We start from the raw sequence: 25,613 nt of genomic DNA, 5'->3' as shown, positions 1-25,613 counted from the left end.
TTAACTTCAAAACACAGGAACATATTGCTTGTCATACCAGTATCTTTCGACCGAATTTTTCCACTTGAATCGACCTGCCTGCATCTCTCACATCCTCCCCAATGACGACAGTAAAGTATTGTGGATCTGGAAGGGTTTTTGAGTTTTCTTTTACATAAGTATCATCGTCCATCAAAACGCATGCATCCGGACCCTGCAAAAAGATGCGAATACAATTTCCGGGCGCTTTTTGCTGCTCGCTTCTTCTGTTTTACACTTTATTTACTGATAGGTAGGTCTTCAGGTGATTTCGCCTCTTGATACGCTGAATCATTCCGATACTCGTTCCTGTTTTTTGCCAAATCACGTATTGTCATTGATTTGTTCTTCATGATTAGAGATACCACTTTCTGGTCCAGTTTCGGGTTGGAAGAACCGGATTTTTTTGCCTCTTCCTAATAGTTCATCCTAAGAATAGTGCTCCCCAAACTTATTAATGGTGGTTTTAACACTGGCATGATGAATTCTAAACCGCTTCGCCAATTTTCGCATAGTAATACCCTTCTCACTTATCCATGTGTCCACAACCTTAATTTTCACTTCCTTTTCAATACGCGACATTTTGAAAACGCAGAATTTTAACCGCACAAACAAGTAAACAAACGTAAGCTGACAGCCAAACGCACAGCATGCTGTGATCTGAGCATAAAAAACCATCACAAATACATGCGTGCAACACAAATGTATGTGGATAGCTTATTTTCGATACACTCCTTAGACCAGTATCTTATGCATTCAACTGACAACCCCGCTATCAATTCAATAATTCAATATTTACCATTAGTATTTTTCGAATCGAAGCACAAAGGGTGGACCAAGTTTCAAATTTCGAAGACGAATTACGTTTTCGGAGTTCGGGGTTGAACGTGCAACGTCAAAATCTCTGAAACTATCCACCGAATTGCTTTACTTTACTGGTTTTGTCGTTCGATTGTTATTCAAAATCAAAGATGGCAGGTAAAATTTCAGAGATGACAGGTAAAAATTTCTTCAGACAGGTTTGCAAAAATCTGTAAATATAAAAGGCTTTAGTTTCTCTATAATATATAATATACGAAACTGGCTTGGCGAGCAAAAAAAAAACTTCGCGGCAATTTCAAAAGTTCGAAAATTTTTACGAAAGTCTGCAAAAAAAACTCGATTTACAAGAGTCTGCAAAAAAAGTCTACAACAAAGCATGTCTGCAGCACGAAACCTGACATCTCTGTTCGAAATCTCTCTGTCTGCAATGGTTTCCGTTTTCTATTGCCATTAAGCTAACATTTTATCTTAACTTTCTATGATTCAGTTCGGATTTCACTAGTTATTAGAATCGAAAAAAAAAGAAATTTAGTTTTGAGCCTCTTTGAGTAAGCCTCAATTGAAATAATTAAATATATTGGTTCATCATTAAACTCTCCAATATCTATACCGCAGGAAGCATATGAAAGGTAAAAGATCGGTAATCGATATATAGCATTTGGATGTCTGGAATGAGTAGGACTAAAAATAGATCCACACCACGTTTTAACGCAGCAACCGTCACGCTGGGTACACTGCCTAGTGAAGATGATTTTAGCAACGCGCCGGCTGTATGGAACCTATCAATATCTGAGAAATGTCAATCGATACGAGAAGAGATGTCTGATTTGTCTGCAAACGTGCAGCCATGTTTACGCTTAAGACTTTAATGTAGACTTATGAATCAAGATTTTCGCAGACATTCGGACAAATTAACTTTCGTTTGCAATCGACGCGGTCTTTTTTTATTGCTCGCTAAGCCAATATCGTGCTTCATTCTTTATAGAGAACTTGAGTCCATAGACTTTGTTTCGAGTTCATAGACATTCTAAACACTGCTTGAAAATGTTTGAATTTTTTACCTGGCATCTTTGATCGATAGCAGCAAGGAACGTCATTGGCAAAACAATGTGGCCACGTTTTTGACTCGTTAAGTTCTTCTTCGCTATTACAAAACGATGTGTCATTTTTAACGACACTAAGTGTTTAAGGTGTACATGTACAGAGGTCTGCTAAATCAGGTTAGTTTCTGAGAATATTAAATCCATCCAGAATTGTTCAACGTTTACAGGTTCGCGATCTGTCTCTGACATTGTTTTTCAATTTTGTATTATTTTGAGCTACGAAATTTAATTTGTCTGTCACTTTCCGATCAAACTTACTGAACATGCTATACGTAAATTAAACTATACTAACTACATAAACTGGTTTTCACAAAACGGTTTACTAAGGAAAACAATCACATTAAACTGAACTGCAACCAAGTTCCTCACAAGCCACCAATGTGGTTATTTGTTAATCTATCCAACTGGTGGTTGGAGTTTGGAGATCGTGCGCGACTATTTTGCACGCCGAGATTAGAACTCAACAGAAGAACCGAACACTCGTGACTTGATACCGCTTTACGAAAAACATTCCAACCTCCCCAGCAGGATACCAGTAACTTGTCCGGGTGAGAAAAGTTTCTCTTCAACACAGCACTGACGTACTGCGGGTTCCGTACCGGCTTCATCGAGAGATTTAAAAGGGTGTCACGCTGCGAAAGTTAACAAGCTCTATTACATGCGTGTAACAAAATTATAAGCACTAGTTCGAGACTGATGAGAAAAGTTGCACCGTCGAAGTTTCTCTTCCCATATTTTCGTGTGATTATGAATATTGTTGTTTAATTTTTCATGTCAATGTTTTTTTTTGAGTGATGCTCTCCTAAGAATTCTTAATAAAAATGGTATAGTAAAAAACTTGTTCGAACTAGTGCATCTACTTAGAGAACTTTCTTGATTTAATTTTTCATAGGTATTTTTTTCCCCACCATCACCACCACCGTCACGCACTTTGCTTGACTTTGGCTGATGGCATCAATGCAAACATTCCAAAGCGTATTCCTATTTTCTAGTATCATTTAAATTTCCTCGTTGCTACTAACAGCCGCTTTCGTAATCGCTGAACGATACTCACACACATACACCAACAAACTTAATGCGATATATACCTTTCATCGATACCCTCACGATGTGCACTTTGTCACTGCACAAGTGCAATGAACAGTGAGGTTTAGCCTTGGGTGTTGCTAAAATAATTGTTTTATCCCACAGTTGGAAGTTTGTTGTTTTTGAAAGGACACTTCAGTGAGTAGTTTTTTATGGTCTCTCGCTATAGGAGTAGATTTAAATCTTCCAATCAGTGAATAAATTAGTATAATTTTGCAATAATAACGAATTTAGGTATTTTAACTTTAATATTTATACCTCAAATCTTAAGTACCACACCATATTACTTGCAGCGTATATTTAAATTCGCCGATCCAGGAGTGTATGCAACCACCCTAGCACCCAGCAACCGGATGACAGCACCGTTGAATCGAATGCAAACAACACTCCTCAATGCTTGCCTGGATGGTGCTTCTGTACTTCCTACTGAGTAGTTGCCTGTAGTAGTACACAGCAAGGCGCACACACGTTCACTTTTATAGCAATTTTCTACAACATTTTCCAATGGCACATCCAGCACCAAACACAGGCATCGTCATCCTGCTCGTGGTAGACGAGCATCATCATCATAATCATACCTTCCCTTCCCGTCCCGAATGCGGCTTCCCTTCCCGCTTGATGGGACACCCTCACGAAATTCTCTTCCGCCGCATTGGAGACAAATCGACGACGACGACGACGACGAAAACGACGAAGGCGACGATGCTAGTATAGGCGCTGCCGTTGATGGTAAAAGGAAGACAGTTAGTGCTTTCAACCAATATGTTTTCGAACGGCGTTAAAAAAAAGTTCGATTTCCTACTTATGGAGGCAACTTCCTTTATTCTCCATGGAATCTGCACCTGTACGCGAGAGAGTTGATCTATTTTCAATATTCTGCTGATGACTCCCTGAGTGAAAAGTGGAAAAATAAGGAAAGCAAACGGAGAAAATGTAAGACCTTTCGGGATGGCGAAAATGAGCAAACTCGTCATGAATAATGTACAAAAAAAATCCGGTTACCATCTCGGTATGCTTAGTTGACTGACTGAAGCCGAAATTATACTAAAAGGTTCTTCAACTTTAATGAAATTCTTCCCAACCGAGCGCTGATCACTGAGATACTCCTTCGGTACAAGTGGGTCGCACCGAACAGCAGTCAAGGAAGACACAGTTGGGCTGAAAAGTTTATAATCGTCCACAAGCAAAAGTTTTGCATGAGTCCCGGTGGTGTCGGTCGATGTCTGGACCGGTTGGCTACCGGTCGGATGCCGGTGCAGACAGACGGTGTCTGCTCCCTGAGAAGGTGTCACATCAAGAAGACTTCGCCAACACTGAGTTCTTGATGTGCGGCATGCGTCCATAATCAAAAATGATTTTCAACGGAGAAGTAGGAAAATATGTACTTGGCACTTTTTACAGATCCTCCGCGGACGACAAACGACATCGAGAAATTTTAAAAGAGCTTCTGGAGACTGCTGCGATCCCCGACGAAGTGATTGACGGTTTCAATGAGCAATGGAAGCTTCAATAGGCGTATCTTGAATAGCAAGCAAAATTCATACCCCATGACAGCCTGCACGTCCAAGTGCATTGAATTCATCCATTTGCTCGAACTCATTTCGTCTAGATTGTACCTGCAAAGTATTTCCTGATTCACACGGAAGCGATCATTTACCAATCATTATCTGAATTAGTTGTAGCAGATGCATTGTTAGTTTAGTTAATATTCCATACGATTTGACGAGAAGCATTGACTGGATAAAATATCAAAGTATCATTTCCAATGGCCTAGAGCCATATGAAGATTTCCGGGTACAACTTTAAAGACCTTCAAATGCGTCGATTAATAAGTACCCGGTCTGAAAGAAAGATGGTGCCACTAATTAAAATTAGCTCTTGTGACATCCTTTATGACATTCAAGTAACGTTATTTCTGTGAAATTAAAAACAATTGAGTAAAACGAATTTCGTGTGTTTTTCAAAACTGTTTATGAAAGGGATCATCTCGTGTAACGTTCTGTTTCATTGAGATTTTTGAGGATCGCACATATCTTGCAATTAATAAAGAACTAATTCGTCAAACGACTGAAAATTCCATTTGTAATGGCTTGATGTTGGATTAGAATAAATTTTACTAGTTCCGACTGGAGTTTGCAATTAAAAAAAATTGGTTGTTTTTTTTACGATGAAGAATAGTTTGAAAAAAAGGTCTACGATTGAGCTTGAACTTGAGCGACCACCCCTGGTTGCTACTCCGTTACTGATCGGGATTAGCTGAAATTGTACAGGGAATTTCTAGATGATCCGACCTGGGACTGGTAAATCATCCTTCAATGTACATCTTCTGGTAATCCCAGAATTCATTGATCAGTACCGGCGCCGGCCAGGCCCGAATGTAGATCGTCTAAGGAATGGAGAGGGATGTTAGTCCAACACTTGTTGTTACTAGATGCCGTATATACTACTGCGCACTCCACAAGTGTCACGGGAGAAGGATATTTGTTAGTAAAAATTTCAGTATCGGCATTATTTGCGCGCGACTCAGTATGTTCCGGTTTCAAGATGCTCGGATGCACCACTAAACTCACTGACCTCCCGAGTTAACGTTTCAACAACATCCTATATTGATGTCCCGGCAAGTCTTGATTCACAGCTCGTTTTCGAAATTTCACAGCTCTTTATAAATGAAATTGAGTGATACAAAATAAACGAGTGAATAGGATTTAGATAAAATAGTTGATTCATTGCATTGACATATTCTAAACAGTTGTTATAAAATCATTTTAAATCACCAAATAAAGGTCAACAGATTTCACGCGCGTCTAGATTCTTTATTATTTCCACTTTATTATTTCAATTATTTATTAAAATTATTAATTGGTTATATTGGTTGATCTGGGCAGCCGGCTACCGAGAAAAATATTGATATCATGTGTTTTTATTATGTATTCAATATACCGATATATGTTATCTATGTTATTAACTTTGTAATATCAACGGAGTTGGCAAAAGTTGATTTTTATCATTCAATTTATAATTCTGAAAGACAATCAATAACATGGAAGAAGAAAACATTCCAAATAAAACTTTTCTTCGAAGCTAGACGGAAATTGATAGGTTGAATGAAGAGATAATTTAGTAAAATAGAGTAATCAGAAGTGAAACATTGAAAATATCTCATAACTGAAAGGAAAAAGAAACTCCTGCAATTGTCGCCTTTTACGACATGGAAGCAGGAACCCAGTGGATCTATTCTTGGTTCATTTTTTTCCGCCGGATTCCACACGGCATCTAGGCTGGTACTGTCCGGAGAGTGCTAATAGGTACAATCAATCTCCTAGTGGACCCCTTTTGAAAAAAAGTTCTACAATTCCTTCAAAAATTCATGAGAAATGGTATCATATTATTCACTTATATACTGATATGCACTTAACAATTTAGATATTTTTTATCGTACAAGCCAATTGTAATTACATATAAAAAGGATCTTGTTTGAATATTATTCCGATCTTATATATTCTTATAATGCATAGTTAGAATCAGTTAGATAAAGAGTTGTCATCATGCCAAATGTTTTGGTCTGTAACAAATAATGCACAATTTCGCTATATGCGTAAATATCAATTGAAAGTTTGGTTTGTCTTCCTCATATTAGTCAATTAAAAATACTCATAGTTTATAACCATACAACCATAGTTAGTGTCTGTTTTACTAGCGAATTAAACGTATCGTAAGCCCACAGCACGCACTCAATATATTTCGTATTTCTATGTGTCGGTTTTGCACGTTACGTTTTGTGCGATGATTCGTTCAATTCATGTGTGCAACGCCTTATTTTGGCACTGAATTTCACCGTAATGCTCGTTCATACCAAACAATTTTGAGTTATTTTTGGATATCTCAAATTACTGAAAATTGTATTATAAATTGCTAAACATGTTTCCGATGGTATGAAGAAAAAAATATGCTGCTCCCTTAAATATAACTAGAGATATTCACGATTAAGTTCATTCTAACCATTCCTACTCGGTAAACATTGTACTAGGTAAACTTTTAAAAGGCACCCCTTAAAGTAAGTCGTATTAATGACACGGCACAGTTTTGAGAAAAGAAAAACGTGTTTAAAGTTTCAAGTACGCTTTAAACTATGAATATCCTAACTTACTCTCAATCGGCGATGGCTTGTCCGTAAAGTATGCCTTTCTCTTGAACCTATTTGAATATAGAATTTTAAGCTCTTGAGTCTATGCTGAATTCTGTTTAACGACATTACTTACGCGCCGCTCAGAGCGTGAGATTCGCTTTTCATCGCGTTTCCAAACCCTAAAACGCTCTCGTGGGCAGGGTTGCCACATTTAAATCTGCATTTTTCAGAAGAAAAATCTGTAAATCTGTATCGGGAGCTCAAAAACCTGTATTGAAAATCTGTATGTAGAAGTGATAAGAAATCGATGCACAACGGAATGAAAAGTCTTTAGAACCCAAATTTAAAGAAACCAAAACATTTCTTAGTCTGAATTTCATGATGTTGTAGTTGAAAAAACGCTGGAAGTTGTTTTTGCGTTTGAGCCTCTCGAAATAATGATTTGACGAAAAACTTTTAAAATCCAATCTGAAAGTGAGAACTTAGTCTGATTATTTTCATTTTCGTTCATTAGGTATAATGCAATTGGCAATCTTTCTTCTTTACCTTACGTTATGGATGAGGCCATCATCTTTCCATCTTATCAGAAGCAATTTTTGAAAGCATACGCAACTACGCTACACTAGTTGTAATTAAAGTAAGCACAAACAAATCTTTATTAGCAGTTATAACATCTGTCCTTAACATACTCTTTTAACAGTTCGGCTGAAAAGTTCGTATCGTTTAATAGAAACACACATTTTTTTGCCAAAATTCGTTTTTATTATTCAACATAATTGCCATCACAGACGATACAGCGATTATAGCGATCTTCCAACTTTTCGATACCATTTTTGTAGTACGATTTGTCCTTTGCCTCAAAATAGGCCTCAGTTTCAGCGATTACCTCTTCATTGCTTCTAAATTTTTTACCAGCGAGCATTCTCTTGAGGTCTGAGAACAGGAAAAAGTCACTGGGGGCCAAATCTGGAGAATACGGTGGATGAGGGAGCAATTCGAAGCCCAATTCGTTCAATTTCAGCATGGTTTTTCGTTGTTGTTTTTGGTCGATTGTGAGCTCACGCGGCACCCATTTTGCACAAAGCTTTCTCATATCCAAATATTCGTGAATAATATGTCCAGCACGTTCCTTTGATATCTTTAGGGTGTCAGCTATCTCGATCAACTTCACTTTACGGTCATTGAAAATCATTTTGTGGATTTTTTTTCACGTTTTCATCGGTAACAGCCTCTTTTGGACGTCCACTGCGTTCATCGTCTTCGGTGCTCATATGACCAGTACGAAATTTTGCAAACCACTTACGAATTGTTGCTTCGCCCGGTGCAGAGTCTGGATAACACTCATCAAGCCATTTTTTGGTATCGGCGGCACTTTTTTTCATCAAAAAGTAGTGTTTCATCAACACACGAAATTCCTTTTTTTCCATTTTTTTCACAATAACAAAAGTAGCTTCACTCAAAATGCAATATCTCACAAACTAATAATCAGACAGCTGTCAAATTTATACACGTATCTTTTGAAGGTTGGTACTAACTGAAAATGGTATGGATTTAGTTCTAGTGGCGCCCTCTCATAGAAACGATACGAACTTTTCAGCCGATCTATTATATAAGTTTTATGCTCTTTTTAGAATTAACAGGACAGGAATCAGGATAATGTTTTCACTTTGAAAAAAATCAATACCATTATTTAATACATTTTAACTCGATCGTTATACATTTTTTAATCCACGCTATCAAAAATCTGTACAAATCTGCACTTACAGCTCAGCATATATTGTATCAATTATTAAAATTATTTCATTTTTTGTTTGGAAATATTTCTAAAATTCGATTTGAATGTATCAAGCCACGTATTTTCAATTATAAATGATTGAAATTTTGATTCGTAACGAGCAGTGTCGTATTTTGTCTGCTAAAAATCTCCGGCATATCGTATTTCCCTGCCATAGACGACGGTTTTGAAGGAGTAAGCGATATATCAAAGTGAAAGCATCGCTCTGATTGGTTCGATGCAAAAGCGAAGCTGTTGGTAGCACGCGAATCTATAAATATAAGTGAAATTAAAGCTAGTGTTTCAGTCCTACGCGTAGCATGCTAGAGATAGGTTGTTGCTAGGCAACAAGACAAAAAGTGCCATAAAACGATTTGAAGCTTTAACTGGTATGCTCTGATCTTGTGTCATCCAAGCTCGGATGAAATTCCATGCTATGTCGTTTCGCATGAGAAATTGACAAATACCCAGGGTAAATTTTGAGTGCTTAAGATTAATTTCTAATTTATATAAGATGAACGCGGTTGATAATGAGAAAAAGTTTATCGCTTCAACCGAAATCAGAGAATGGTAGAAAACTTAATGCTATAAAAATAATTGCTTGCATACAAAATTTGAACACAAGCTTGGCGAAAAGAAGCTTAAATATCAAAATCGTATCGCAAGTATGCTCAAAGATATATTTGCATACATTTGGGATATTGGTGTAATTTCGTCAGCTGTTCGGTTTTGGTTCCTAATCAAGATCAATCTAAGCAGACTCTCGTGCAATTGCGAATTCAAAAGTGTGACGATTTATCGAACTGTTTGATTGTTGATCATTAGAAATTTTGGTTGCCTTGTTCCACATCAATGGCTCGAACAACCCCAAGGGGCTGATTCTTGTAGTTTTTTTGTTCATGGGTTGATAATTTGGTTCTATTTTATTATTAAAATGAAAGCTTCTGAAAGTAAATTTATTTCTAAAAGTTTTTGTAAAATTAAAATTTTCAACAATGCCAATCCATTTTCTACAAAAAAAAAACATATTTGGATGAAGCTTTCACAGATCGTAGATAATTCAATATACTTAAACTTATTTAATTTTAATATTTTTTGTGTACAATTTTTGGAAACAATTGTTTTTTTTTTCAATGACCTTGATTTTAAAAAAATCAGGAAAAATATATCGTAATACAATAAAATAACGTAGAATCTAAATCCGTTGAAAAATTTGTGGGTCAGCAATTATTTCAAAACCTATGATGAAAAGTACGACTCCCGGTATAGTGTTTTCAGACGCGCCAAGTGTGGCGAAACGCGCATTTGTGAACGCTCATGGAATTGTAATAGTAACGTAACTTAACTAAAAATATACTCTCGGTAATCAGGAGGGAGATGATTAATCATATTCAAAATATCGTTAAACCAGTGAGGCAAACTTATCTACATTATTAATACAGTAATTTTAATGGATTATTGCGCGAGATGAGTTTTATCAATCAAATTGCAGTAGTCGCAGAGATTATAGACAATATGGAAAAAGGAAAAGAGCTTAGTCAGTAAAAACTATTCTTAGAAGCTAAAAAAATGATAAGAAAGATTTCTCTCCAAAAATTAAGAATAAATATTTTTAAACATGTATGTATGTTGAACGAAGTAAAAAAACAACAAACACTAAACAAAATCGATATTACGAAAAGAGAAATTCCTGCAATTATGACAGTGCGAGGTATGATTCTGCGTGACTTTTTTTTGCATATTTCTCTAAATCCAAACAAGTGTGATTTATTTCAGTTTCAAACTCGACATACCAGAAATCTCATTGTCTGCTCATACTAGCTAATTCGTTCTTACTTTCCACATTTGCAATCCATTGGAAAGATTCCTAAAGCTTGCTTCAGATAGAATTGGAACAAAGACAATTGCCTGTATTTCAGTCATTTATTATTGAATTCAAGATCTTTTTTTATATAAATTTAGCGTTTTCTTCATATTTAAAAAAAATACTGATAAAATTATTCGTCACGGTTTCGCAGGAATTCTCTAATTTTTCCTGTAACACGGTTCATAAGGCGGCGCACACCTTCTTCGTCAATCGTTTTAGCTATCATATTCCACCAAGTCGCCATCTGATTGATGTCTTTGACAACCTTTCCCTTTGCCTTGAGTCTCCTCTGCCCAGTATTTCTCCATAGGGCGGAACTGGGGGTAGTTGGGTGGGTTAAGGTTTTTCGGAACAAACTGGACCCCTTTCTCTGCATACCATTCTTGAACGACTTTACTGTAATGACAGCTTGCCAAATCTGGCCGAAACATTATGGGATGGTCGTGGGATCGAATGAACGGCAAAATTCGTTTTTGGAGACACTCTGTTTGGTATAGTTCCGATGTCATTGTCTTATTTGTTACGAAAATTTTCGTTTTTTTGCCACTGCTGCAAATGCCCTGCCAAATCATAAATTTTCTTGCAAATTTGTCGGCAAAAACAAATTTAAATTTGGCTGAAACATCCTCCCGAGCCGTTGTCAAGTAAAATTTTTGACCTGGGATTTGTCCGAAGTCAGCCTTGACATAGGTTTCATCGTCCATCAGAAGACACCCGTCGAACTTGTTCAGCACCTGGTCATATAGTTTCCGAGCACGAATTTTGACCACACTATTCTGTTTTATGGTACGATTTGGCTTGATTCCTTCCCGGAGTGGAGTTCTCCTCACGGTACTATGGGCAGCACCGAATTTTCTGGCCAAATCACGGTTCGACAGATTAGGATTCCTCTTAATCGTCTTCAAAATCTTACCACGCAGCTTCCGGTCGACAGTTCCACTCTGACGGCTTACGAATCGTCGTCAATGTTTCCTTATACCGTTTGATAACGCGCCATACGGTATTTCTGGGCAATTTCAGTTGTTTAGCTAGCCTAGATGCAGACCACAATGGATTTTCCAAATAACTGTGCACAATTTCTTTTCCCTTCTTTCGGCTTCCATGTTGATTGTTTACAAAGTACAGTCGATTTGCGGAATGTCAAAAATCATACGTGAAGCTGACAAAATTCCCGACACGTGGGCGCCAAGAACTTCCAAATCCGTCCACCAGGAGCGCCACAATATTAGCAAAAGTTTGTTCCAATTCTAAATAAAGCAAGCTTTAGTTGTTCATATAAACACTAAACCAAGCACCAAAACAGCCTGTTTAGTAAGAAAATGTGTGGGCAAAATGTGGCGTCACCCGGTGGATGCATGTTCCCTTGAAATGCCATCACTTTTGCGTACATACAACACAAAATATCGAGTTGATAATCAGATTACAACACAATTCAAGTTTGCAATGAGATATGAACCGATGAAAATCGGTAGCATTGCCGGCGAATCGCTACTTGAAAAAAACATGGCAATAAGAGACGCGGACGAAGTGAGCTCACCACCACCTCAGATGACTGTTTTGAATCAATGTTCGATTATCTGATAAGAAAATTTGATATGCAACACAGAACGTGGTTGCTTCGGCTACGGAAAACTATCTATACACAATAAACTAAGTCCACCAACTGCGATGTCTCCCAATTGACACTAAACCCTAGCAAAATGAATATCAGACAATACGCATCTCGCACACATGAATAATAATAAAAACATATTTTGACCCTTTTTGTTCGATTATGGTCCACCATCGAGCCCCGTCGTGAATATTTCCGTTCGGTCCGATGCTTATCGGATGAAAGCAATTTTCTCACCCCTTGTAAGTTCAGGCTGGGTTTTTTTTTACTGGATAAAATCCACACTCACCCTCTACGCCAAACGCCGTGTAGAAGAATTGGTCAATCCGCCCGGTCTGGCTATGGTAGAATGCCAGTGTGTTTTCTGATCCTACGATTCCTTTATGGAATTACAAACAGTTCGCTGCGCTTGACTGAGCATAATCATCATCATCATCATCATCATCATCATCACCAACATCATAGTCATTATCATCATCGTCGTCGTCATGCTGTAGGTAGCCAACTACGATGTTGTGCCTGGAGCAGCATAAACATCACACAATCAGTCGAAATCGTATTAAATCTTGATGTGAGGGATGTCGAGAGACAAAACATGAGAGATAGCGCACGTCCAGCAATAATGGAATGAAAACCGAGAAAAAAATCGGAACAAACAGGTTCAGTGTGCGGTAGCGAACAGCCGAATTTGTTTTTGTTCGGTTTTGGTCCAATGGATTCTTTTTTTCGATCACTCAATTCGGATTTTCAGAGAGATCTACCAATCGGAATGGCCCAATCGTCCGTTTGGAAAACTGTTTCGCTTTTTTTTTCTTCTGTTGTGCTATTCGCCAAATACGACTAGATTTTCCTATTTGGTCAGTCTTTATCCTGTGATGTCGCGGTAACTGCCGGTTGACTAGCGTTTAACAGAAGCCCTTTGTTTCCTCGGGTGACCTTTGCGAGTGATGCTTGTGCCGGAGGGAACGGGCTTCTGTGAAACCGAAGGACAGTCGGGTTGTGTTCATGTAAAGAGATTCAATTTCATTTGTTGTCAACGGCGACATTCAATCATATCATGTTTTAGTTCGGTTCATTTGCTACTCACAACCACCAGTTCGACGGTGAAATTTTTGTAGCGATTATTCCACTGACCCATAAACTGTCCAAGTATAATAGTTTTTGATTCTATACTTCTTCAAGTCATTACCCGTAGAACGCAAATATGTTCTAGTCATCCTGTCAACAAACAGGATGCGGTAGGCAGTTAATCAGCCATCGTCACAACATGCAATTGAATCAAGCGCAAAACAAAACATGCTCATTTCAAGAGCAATCGTTTCCTTCAATTCACGGTTCTCATTCAGCCGCGGAAATCGAATAAAGTCGTGGGCAAACAAATCGAAAGTACTTAACATCTTGTGTGTCTTCTTCCCGGCAGTCGCAAACTTTCCGACTGTCTACTGTTCAGCTGTCAACTGCCTGGTGAGAAAGTATGTACAGGACCGGGGTTGGGGCTAGGGGTGAGAAAACCTCGGAACAAAAGGTTCATTCCCCTGCGCCGTTCGTGTTCCGCATTCAACGGATGTAGCATATTTAAATGATCACAAAACAATACTTTCGTTTCAGTATGTCGCCTTTTTCTGAAGCCTTTCACATTGCACGCGAACCGAGGAGAAATAAACAATGGGTAAAGCGGATTTTTCTCGCTGAGATTCCGGCGAATGTTGGCATTTTTTTTCCCGGGAAAAGGATATTGGAGTCATTTCTAGCATCCCGTCCCCAACAAACCTACTTATCGGAGCATAGCTGTAAGGCTGTGGGATCGTTCGAGGCTACCGAAACAACGGAACCACCCACCCAACAAGTAACTGAGTGCACTTGAAAGGCTGAAAACATTTCGAGAGGTTTCTCCGGGGGGTTTTCCCTTGTGCAGAAGTCAGCCAGTCAGTGGTACTAGAGTTTGCAAAGCACGCGGCAAGAATTATGTCCACAATACTGGTTCCTATCAGGACTCGACAGTGTTTCCGTGACATGATATTGTCACTTGCATTTTTTCACATCCCTCACCACTACTCGACCCACCCACGATCTGTACTGCTTAGTACCGAGGATGAATTGAGTTTGCTGATGTTGACGGCGGACGGCACCAGCAGTTGGTTAGTACACTGATTCTCTTTTTTTTTCCTCGCTCCTCCAGAGTTGTTATTGTTAGCGAACTTTTGTTTCACAACTGTTGTGCCACAATATTTTCATCCAGTTTGCGGGAAAACATTGCTGGTTCTAACACTGGGGCGAAAGGCGAGTTTACAAACTAGGTGAAATTGATGCAGTTAGGTATGCAGAGCTCGTCAGAGATTTTGTGTGTTGATGAACTTTGGTACTTCTATGTCTACGGAAGAGTGATAGTGAAAGCGCATCAATTTACGAGCTGCAAAAGCATGTAAATTTAAGAGGAAGAAATGTGAATTTAATTTTATTAGTGTGCTGATTTACGACGGTAAAATCACTGAGAATCGAAGCACCAGTGAGCCTCCTCGCTATAAAGTTGAACTAGAATGTTCAACATTATTGTAAACGGGTAGAATTTCGAATCGGGAAAATAATATGATTTCATGGATTTTTGTTTTTTTTTTTTTGGAATTCCAGCATTGATCGAATCCGTAGCTGTGATGGCACCCTAGAAATATTTCACAAACAATTTCAGACATTATCGATCAGAAAACTCACTGAGGAAATGTTCTCTACTGACTTTTTGCAAACGCGATTCTTGCTGAAACCAATCCCACATGGCAAAAAATCAGTAGTGAAAAGTTCACTAGCGAACATTCTCCGCGATGATGTTTAAGAAAAAAGTTCGCACATTGAATATATCTGAAATGATTCTTGAACAGAAATTTTTTGGGAAATGAATTTTCATAGTCGTTACATCTCAACTCTTTTGCAGAATACATAATGAATAAGTTCGCCGATGAACAAAAACTGAACCTTTCTGTAAATGTTCAGTGCACGTAGGGTGCGTGGAAAATAAAACAAATAGTATTCGAAATTTATTCGGTGGTGAAGCAATATCATCAATAGAAGCAGTAAGTGCTGTGATTAGTAGTAGTAATAATGATAGTAAAAACATTGATAAAAACCTGTTTTAATCCACCTAGTGGTGTAATGATGCCTTTCTCATATATAATACTGTGGTATACTATTCAAAATTTTTGTTGTATTAAAAAATATGCAGTAATTTTTGGTAGGACCATAAGACCTTTCATTTGACCCTAAGATTGGGAATAACGGATTTGAGTCCAGTGTAGAAATTTTTCTACGTTTTTTTATTTCGCCGGTTTAAGTGACGGTGTACAATATATAACACACTTTACCCTATAAATCCGGAACCGGAAGTCGGATCCGGTTGAAATTTAGGAATTCACACAGACATTGCTCAGCTCGATTAAGTGAGTCTAATGGTATATGACACTTGGCCCTCCGTGCCACTTGGCTCAATTAGTACTAGTCGGTTTTTCAAGTGATTGCATAAGTGGCTGTCCATAAAAGACGTCACGCCGCAAGGGGGAGGGGGGTGTTTCATAAAACGTGACCTTTTGTGACAGGGGGAAGGGGGGGGAGGTTTTTGGAATGTGACGTCCAATATTTTCAATGGGCGCATTTTTGAAATACCTAATTATATTACTGCTTTGCCCTATTTCCTGAAAAAATCTCCACAATAAACGTTTACATTCTATAGGAAAATGTATATTTGTTGATGTAAAAGCTTCTTCTTGTAAATTCGGAAATGAGTGATGCAGGAAATCATTTCTGTTGTGATTAGCAAAAGTGCACGGAGGAGCGAGTAAATAAGCTAAATTAATTAATTTTGCCTAGTATGAGTAAAAAAGAAAAAGACGCCTTCAAACGGTTTAACTTAAGTTATGCACTGACAATTTTTTCAGTAATTTGATTTTCAAGCATTGATAATAGTATATGATAAGAATTTCTCTGATTCTGATTCAGTTTATTCAATTGTACTCCATTTGAAAAAGGGTGGGAGATCAACGATTTCAGACGTAGATCATGTCATGTCTTATTTTGATCATATGTGATTTTCCTCCACCAACATCGAATCATCCAATAATTTGCTTCTGTGACAATTTGTGACAAAGGGGGGATGGGGGGTCAAAAATCGTCAAAAAAAGCGTGACGTCTTTTATGGACAGCCCCTAACCATTCTATATGAGAAAGGCAAAAACAATCACAAAGTATGTTATGTAGCTGATTAAAAAATATTAACCAATTCAGATTGAATATCATTCGGAGCATTAACAGAAGCGCAAGTTATCGTTACGCCAATTCAAACGCTGCGCCTGCTGTGTGTTCGAGACATGAAAAATGCTGCGCTCATTTTACTTCTACAAATCAAATTCATACTAGGTAGCGTTATATTGGGTTTAATCTAACAGTGCAGTGTAATCAACCAGCTAGAATTGAAACACCATTTCGTCGCCATAATGACTATTTGGAATGTGAAAAAAATATTTTTCATATTAGTCATCCTACATTCATAATATATTAATTAAATCTTGCTCTTTGGTGTCGAACTGACATATGTGTCTTGTTAACTAAGAGGTCGAGATCTAAGAGATGACCGTGGTAACAATTCAAAACTGTTTGTGGCTGTTTCGTTAGCTTTACAATGTAATTGACAGGTCGTTTGCTCATTTAGAACTGTAAGCTGGCATTCCAAACGAACAGCTGTCGTCACTCTGATTATAGTCACTCTAGATCAAACTAGTCGCAACTGAAAGGTCTTTTCATCGGTATGAACGCTATTAAATGTTTTTGTGATCGGATGTTTACTTTTCGAGTTATACAAAGTTTGATGTCAAATTATGTTTTTTGACAATGTCTGTCTCAATTGCCCTTGTAAACAAAATATATTTTGTGATTTAGATTTCACACGATGATAGCTATCCAACAAGCCATAGATTGTTAAAATCCGTCCATTTTCAACGGAGATATCGATGTTTTCGTGGTAGCGACTTTATTCCCTATTCCAGCAGTAGAAGTTTTGAGCGTTGCACGATGAAGCGATGCTTGGGAGCAAAGTGAAACACGATTTTTAATACTGTTCTGAACAATTGTTTCTCAACACAAAATTGACTGTATGCAGCATCCTTTTTCATGTCATTTTGCCTTCGATTTTAGCACGGTTTGGTTTTGGCAACATAATCGTTCGAATATGACATATGGAAAAAAAGACGGCAATGTTTTCAAATTCACAAAAATTTCATGCTTACATTGATTTAAACTGCTTATAGCAATACTTGCTGGAAGAACATAACACACATATACCATTCGAATCAGTTCGTCGAGATCACCAGATGTGTGTAAAGACTGTTCCAGAAAGTATGGACGCACTTTGATTTCGCTGTAAATAATTCACAAGTGTTAGATATTCAAATTTCATTCGATATATTGATAATATTAGACTACAACAACAGAATATTATTCTCAACATTTGCTACTTAGCCATTGTAGACTAGCTAGCGCACCTTCTTGCGAACGTTCCTCATTAAATTCCGTACAGACTTCTTGGTGACAAATTTTGACACTTTTTCCAATCTTTTTCGAACTGTTGAATGGTTTCGGCTACCGAGACATATTTCCTGAGGTGTGCCTTCGTTAATGTCCAAAATTCCTCAATTGGTCGAAGTTGTGGGCAATTTGGTGGATTCATGTCTTTTGGGACGAAAGTGACATTTTTGGTAGTATACCGTTCTACCGTTGATTTCGAGTAGTGGCAAGAAGCTAGATCTCGTCAGAAGACAACAGGATCCTTATGGAATCATGGGTAGAATTCGTTTTTGTAAACATTCCTTGATGTATATTTCGCTGCTCATTGAAGCAGTGGTGATTAAGGGTTTCGAAATCTTACCGCATCTACAAATTGCTTGCCAGACCATAGCTTTCTTACCAAATTTTTCGACTTCAATCGATGTCTCGGACTGGTTTAACACTTGCCCTTCTCGCACCGTATAATATTGTAGTCCCGACAAGGATTTGTATTCGAGTTTCACGTAGGTTTCGTCGTCCATGATTATGCAGTTCAAATTTCCAGCAAGAATCGTATTGCACAGCTTTCGAACCCTCGGCCTGATCGAGGCTTCTTGTTTCTGACGACTACATTTTGGTTATTGCTGCTTCTTATAGGTTCGAAGATTCAAACATTCCTTAGTACGAAGAACATTTGTCTTCGAAGTGCCCTTCTGGCCACATCCCGAACTGAAACCTCCTTCTTTTGCTCGAACGCTTTCAGTATACGTTTATCCAACTGAGGGTTAGCAGGACCTTTTTTTTCGACCCGTTTTCGGTTTATCCTCAAAGGTGTTATCCTCACCGAACTTCCTGATTGCATTTCGCACGACTTTTTCACTTACTCCTTCCATTTTTGCTATTTTTCTCAGTGACAGTCCGTATTCTGTGCACCATTTGTACAGAATTTTTCGACGTTGTTCTGCGGAAAGTCCACGCATTTCGAAACAAACTAATTAAAACGAATAAACAACTGCACAAGTGGTTAGAGAAGAGTGTAAACAACAGGACACAGCCATAAAAATTGACAGATTCTGAACCATTGCGAAATGGCAGCGGTTTTTGGTTGCGTCCATACTTTCTGGGACAGTCTTTATATAAATAATTTCCCTTAATTTTTTCGAAGATAACTCAACCCCAATTTCTACAAACTTAGATTTATATGAAAGGTTCTATGCTACTATACAAAATTCATACATTTGGATCCGACTTCTGGTTCCGGAACAACAGAATGATAAGTGTAACGGAATTGAAATAATTTCACTCATTTTTCTCGTAGATGACTGAACCGATTTCCTCCATTTAAGATTCAAATAAAATGTCTTAAGATCCCATTATTTTTAATCAGATCCGACTTCCGGTTCAGGAGATACAAAATGATTAGTGTATAAATGTCAATTTACATAAATTAATCGGGTTCGCAGATTTTGGTAGTCGATGACCAAATAAACTTATCTCAGTTTTACCTGTATTCAGTTTTAGATCCCGGACGGTACCCAAAAATTTTATTTTGAACGCACTACGATTTGTAAAAGATTGCTACACTAATATTTGGAAGTATCGTAAATAATGACCAAAAACTCTCCCTTCTACATCTCATGGAATGCCTAATCAATTGTCACACGTTTCGAAGGAGTAATTCTATAGTTTCATACAATTTTTCTTTTCGATCCAACTTGCAGTTCCGAAATTACAGGGTAATAAGTGGTAGTCATTAAAATAATTTTAAGAAAACTAAAAACACCGAATATTTATGCAAAAAATGCGGATTTATAAAAAAGTACTATCCCACTGCTAGAAGAATTAAGCAAGTAGTTCAAATAAACATTATTCCTAGTTTTACCCACTACTGAGAGCCTATTTTATATTACTTCTCAAAAAATCGCGACTTCTTTCACCATTTTCCCAAATGGCTTAGTTTTATAGAAAAAAGCTATAGATTACAAATGTTCTATTCGATTTAGTTGTAGATATCTTTTTGTTTTATTTATTCGCAAAGCTTGTCGTATAGAGTGTAACATATTGTTGAATGATTGGCCCTGGTTGACGGTTCAATGCATAGGGCGCTGGTCTTACAAGCCAGGTGCCGTATGTTCGAGTCCCGACCAGGGATTCTTATTGTCAGTAGTACTAGCCATGTAAGGATTCTGTACACTAAGAATCGGTTTATAAACAGAAAGGACAAATTTCACCAAAGGAATGTAATGCCAAGACTTTGCTTATATTGTTGAATGGTTCGATATGTGGCAAGCGTTTTTCATGGACACCTTGTGTCTTGATCGAACACCACGTGAGAAGAAATTGACTTCTCCAGGCGTCTAAGCAAGACGCGTGTACCATTCCGAATGCTCACTTGTGTTCGAAGAAATTTTACAGGTTTTCATGTTTGACATTATGACTATAATAATGTCATTATAACTATAATAGCATCGAAAAACAATAACTAAAACAGCACCAAATTTACTGGTTCTGCTTCGCACTTGGCTAGAAAATGTGTAGTTATTACCACTTTGTGCTATTTCATTTGTTTAAATTTCATGATCTTTTTCTCTATCTAATCCAAAACTTCAATGGCATGTAATCTTTCTCTAGTTTCCGCAGCATAAGCCACTAAAATTGATCACTCTAACGAAGCTATAATGACATAACGGAACTTCTAGTTACTTCCATAACACAATACCATTGAGCAAATTTATACGCGTTCCCATCGCTGCCGTACTTGTTCTGAGCTATCCTGGCTAGTGTGAAACATAGGAATCAGATTCCTCTCAACACCGAAGGATGCCGTTGTCGTAATCTTATCAAACTAATAAAATCTGCGATAATCTGCTTTGTGTGCCGTAACCCAAACAAAGTAGCATCCCGCATGCAATATTCCGCACGAGAGTGCCATTATTTTCCGGACTGTCGCCACAAAGTTTCCCTCCACATTACGACAATCCGGTCGACACTTTCAAGACACGAGATGATGACAACAGGATAGAGCCGTTAAAGAATCGGAACGGAAGACGAAAAAAAATAGTGTCACCTGGAAACTACTGCCAACTATAACGAGTTCAACCCTGTCCTCGACCGGGACCAGTGCACCGTCCTTTCCGACAGCTTCATCATGGCTTGCCTATGTACGTCGTTGTCATTGTCGTTGCCGTTGTCGTCGCTCTTGCGAGGATCTAATTAAACAACACGAGAACATATAATATTTTGAAATAAAATTTATGAGCACATTTAATGCACATTATCTTCTTCTGCTCCCGCTTCGTACGAATATCTTGCATCGCTACGCTCCAGATGCCGTGGCTGCTGTTTTTTCTGCTTCTGTTCAGCGAAAGTCGTTAGAGCCTTTTCCACATGCTACCTACGTAGACTTTGTGTACTACGTGCCAAAAGTTGCACTTAAACAGAAGAAAATTGGAATTTCACATCCATCACCACCTACCTACGCGAACTTATCTTCTTGTTCTGCTCGGAATCTTGCCTTTCCAAACAATTCAGAAATTTTAACCAGCTTTTCGGGCAGGTCGCTTCCGGCTTCGATTGCGAAACGACTTCCGGGCGCCCGTCGACCGTGATACGTTGATTAAAAACATGAAATAAGACATGCTTCTTGTACCTACTCGGCAGGAAAAACAACCCATCAAGTAGCTTCAAAGTAACAAATTGCTACCTTCGTAAACCACGCCCCGGACAGAAGCTGAGCTATTTCATCTTCCGTGTTCCGGCGAATCTACCGAACAGGAACCTATCACGTACCAAGACCACCACCACCACCACCACCATAACCGCAGCCAGTGAGGACTGGTAAGCGGGCGTAAAATTTATAACTCAGTTGTCACGTGTTTTCATTTTTCGGGAGCTTCTTAAAGAGCAATAAAATATGCAATGATAATTTGTTTTCCGTGAGACGGTTTTGATGGTGGTTTCTGGAAAACATTTCCAATTTGCCAAATTTCGGTACTTCTTCTGTTAAAGTGTAGAGCACACCGTCCTTCATCCTCCACAGTTGACAGATTTGTCCGACCGAAGGCGGTAAAAATGAAGTAATTTTGAAATAGCGTGCGAAATATCTTTCGACTGAAACAATATTTACCAAGGACTAACCCAGTCTCGCAAAGGTCTTTTAAGTCGTCTGCCAGTTCTTGCGGGTAGAAATTAATATATGATCCTCCTATTCGTAGTAGAAGCAGGGTTGCACTTGATTAAACCTAACCTCTTCCCAACTGCTGCTTATTTATGGTGAGGCACAGGGACGTCGGCTGTGTGAGTAAACAAAACAGTAAAGAATTTGAATCCTCCAACCACATGCATAAACTGCTCGGGTTGGTTTGGAAGCCAAGTGCCGAAGGGACGGGAAGCTATTTGTAAAACCCACCATCGAGATTTAGAGCACAAAAAGTACGAGTAAACACGAGATCACGGAATAAAAACAGCGAAAAAATTTAATCTTGCTTTCATGTTATCGGTACCTAGCACAATAAAAGAGAAGTGGGTTGCACAATTTAACCAAAACTGTACTGCTTAATCTGCCGGAAGTGGTGGAATTTTTTTTTCGGGTAGCATCAGGAGAAACGTTACTTTTCATCGTTAGCATCGTGGCAGATATCATTTGGAAATTATTCTCGGAATAGCTTGAACGATGTTCTGAACTACCATACGAGAGCTTAGAGCAGTTTAAATATGCCAATTTGCTGCTGTAAAGTAGTAACTTTTTGATTAATTTCTCATATAGCATAAGCCAAATAACGGTTTAAGTAATGGACTTTTGATTACATTGCGTAATCGACATACCCTCCAGCGTTTAAACTTGTACACTACTCGTGCTGCCAGTCTGTGCGTACAGTAAACAATGTTCGCGATGATCATTGCTCTCGCTGCTTTTCTTTGCAAAAGAATTTTCAACTGATGAAATTCATCGAGAGTTATACTTTCTCATTACCGGTAATATGAAAAATTGATGCAAATATGCAAATTACATTTCAAATTCATTTCAAATGAAGACTTGCTATTTATTTCCGAAACCGAAAGCGGATCCACAGCATTTGCCTTTTGTTTGTGTTTTAGACTCCGTAAAAACTCGTTTTTTAATGTTTTTTTCTTTTCGGTTCGTTTAACTATAAACTAACAGGAGCTTTATTGAAGACGATATTCTAGAGAGCTTGAAAGTTCCTGTGACCAACAGGACTTAGAGATAGGATTTCTTTTCTTTTATTTTTAAGTGTCCAAAAATAAGAACGTTCTCTTTCGTCACTACTTCTGAGGATTCCAGAATCGAAAATCAAGAAATTCTGTTCAGCGGAGTTTTCTTCGCCATACTTACGATATTACACAGAAGAGGATTTTATATCCGGTCTCACTCTACAACGCGTAACTCTGTAACTGGTGGTCGGATCTGAATAAAATTGATTAACAGTTTATAAATAAGATAGATAACCTTTCATTGTGCCTAATCACTTAAGAGAAATCAATGTGCGTTCAGTTTTTTGTTCTACTATTTCCAGAGCTTTCGGGATTGGGTATTGGCAAGCCCTGTGGTACGTATTGTACATTTCGGTCTGTTTCACAAACAAAAACCCGTATCTTTAGAACCGGAAGTCGGTTCCGTATAAAATTTAACAGCAAGACTAATGTCATTTCAATGCCATTGGAAAATTATTGTTACCGATATTTTTTTTGCTTCGATAAACCTATATGAAGGCTAAGAGGCGTTTCGGGCGATTCCAGTTTAAAAAAGTTGCCCAAAAAATCCGACTCTATGAGTTACTTTTTCATTACTTCATTTTCAGCTGTGGTGGTGAGCTCAATTCATCCGTATTCAGTTGAAAATCTTAATATTATTATCGTTATAAACAGTATAAAAGTATTCTTCTTTCATTCTTCGTGAAATTGTTCGAGGCATATATTACCATCAAGCTATAAATATAATCTTTTGATATTCAAGCTCTACTTGCATCTCAAATTCGCCTTAAACAATGCAATTATTATACATTTCTTGCTTGCTCGCTTCTCACATTTGGAACCTACAACTGATTCAAACGCACCTGGCACTTACTCTGCTGTGTTTCATAAGAGACTAAATCAGTGCTTATAATTGAAATTTTGAATATTTTATTTTATTCTGTTGTACGTTTCGTCTTCGACTCACTAGTGCAGTAGCAGTTTATGTTGAACTGCTCATGTTACCTCGCAGTTCACCATGAAAGATTAACAGAAGTGAAGATGCTACATACAAACATTCATTTTGTGCCTAAGTACAACTTCGTTACAGAAGTATCAGACGAAATTGTATTTCATGTTTCGTCCTAAACTTATCAGTACACTAGTAATTCATGTTGTACTGCTGATGTCATCTCGTGGTTCACATAAATTGCTTGCCAGTAGAACATTTCATCTAGTTGACCAAATCAATGACTCACAGGAAGGCATGAGATAGCAACTTGTGAACGACTTGATATTTCAACTTCTTGTGAACGATTCAAAATGCAATTCCATTGATAATTATAAACTGTGTATTCATCACACAGGGCAGAAAGCTTTTCTGATCCGCACACAGGGCCAGAGAGTTATTCTGACCCGAAGAGACGAATAACCTTAAGGTTAAAACCCTTTTATTTAAAAAAAATCAGTTCCATGAAAAAAAGATAAACGATTTCTCAGAAATTAGTAATGTTTGATTCATTTTTTGTCTGTCGAAACATATAAGACTCGCGTTTATCATTTTATTATTAGGGTGAGAATTTCCATGTTAGAGCGGATAAAAAAAGTCAAATTTTCTTTCCTTTTGGAAAACTGACATATTTTCAAATTCATAACTTTCAGAAAAAATATGGCAATATAAAAAAAAGAATTTTTGTAATTTAAAACGCTGATTGCTTCACTGTTTAACGGTTTTCATCGTTTATAGATAGAGGACACACACACTCTTGTCCCGGGTTGGCGGTTCAATGCATAGGGCGCTTGTCTTACAAGCCAGTTGTCGTATTTTAGAGCCACGACCTGGAAGGATTCTTATGTCGTTTTCGCTTGAGAAAACTGAAACTGACCCAGAGTAGTTTTCAGCAAACAAACCCTTTTCACGAAACTGTGTTGATTTCGCACTTAGCAACGGGGGTTTGAGCAAACCTGATATAACAACCAGGTTCGAAACTGACTCGGTTTTCAGTTCAACAACGTTAAAACTAGGTTCGAAACTAGCTTCATACAAACAAAGTGACAGCAGTTAGGGTGGAAACTGGGTTAGGTTTGGCATCAAGCGAAAACGACATTAGTGTCAGTAGGATTAATAGTACTAGCCATGCAATGATTCTGTACACTAAGAATCGGCTGCGAGGTCTGTTGAAACAGAAAGGCAAAATTCCACAAAAGGAATGTAATGCTAGGACCTAGATAGAGGGCACTACCTGGGTTCGCGATTCAATGCATGACTTACAAGCCAGTTGTCGTGTGTTCGAGCCCCGTTCTGGAGGGATTGTTAGTTTCAAAAGAATTGTAGTATCAGCTGCGAAGTCTTTTGAAACGGAAAGGTCAAATTCCACAGAAGGAATGTAATGCCAAGACTTTGTTTAGATATAGGGTGCTACATGTTTTTTTAAAATATATTTTTTAAACATAGACAATATATAATAATATATATAATATAAAATGAATCA

At 37.9% G+C, this 25,613-nt stretch overlaps 1 protein-coding gene across 30 annotated transcripts in view; it reads left to right on the top strand.

Moving 5' to 3' along the window:
* LOC131434615 (protein muscleblind) overlaps window positions 1-25,613 on the top strand; it is a 961,748-nt gene that overhangs the window by 685,955 nt on the left and 250,180 nt on the right. Inside the window, exon 1 of one of the 30 annotated variants that reach the window (XM_058601516.1) lies at window positions 7,774-7,792. The exons of the other annotated variants lie outside the window; for them this stretch is intronic. The gene's annotated coding sequence lies outside the window, so the exon portion shown is untranslated. Of the gene's footprint in view, window positions 1-7,773; window positions 7,793-25,613 lie in introns of those variants that run through there. 30 annotated transcript variants of the gene reach the window in all.

This window comes from Malaya genurostris, chromosome 3 (genome assembly GCF_030247185.1).
Source record: "Malaya genurostris strain Urasoe2022 chromosome 3, Malgen_1.1, whole genome shotgun sequence".
In the NCBI taxonomy this organism is placed as follows: Eukaryota; Metazoa; Arthropoda; class Insecta; order Diptera; family Culicidae; genus Malaya; species Malaya genurostris.
The sequence above is the reverse complement of the archived record's forward strand: the minus strand, read 5'-3'. Positions and strand labels throughout refer to the sequence as shown.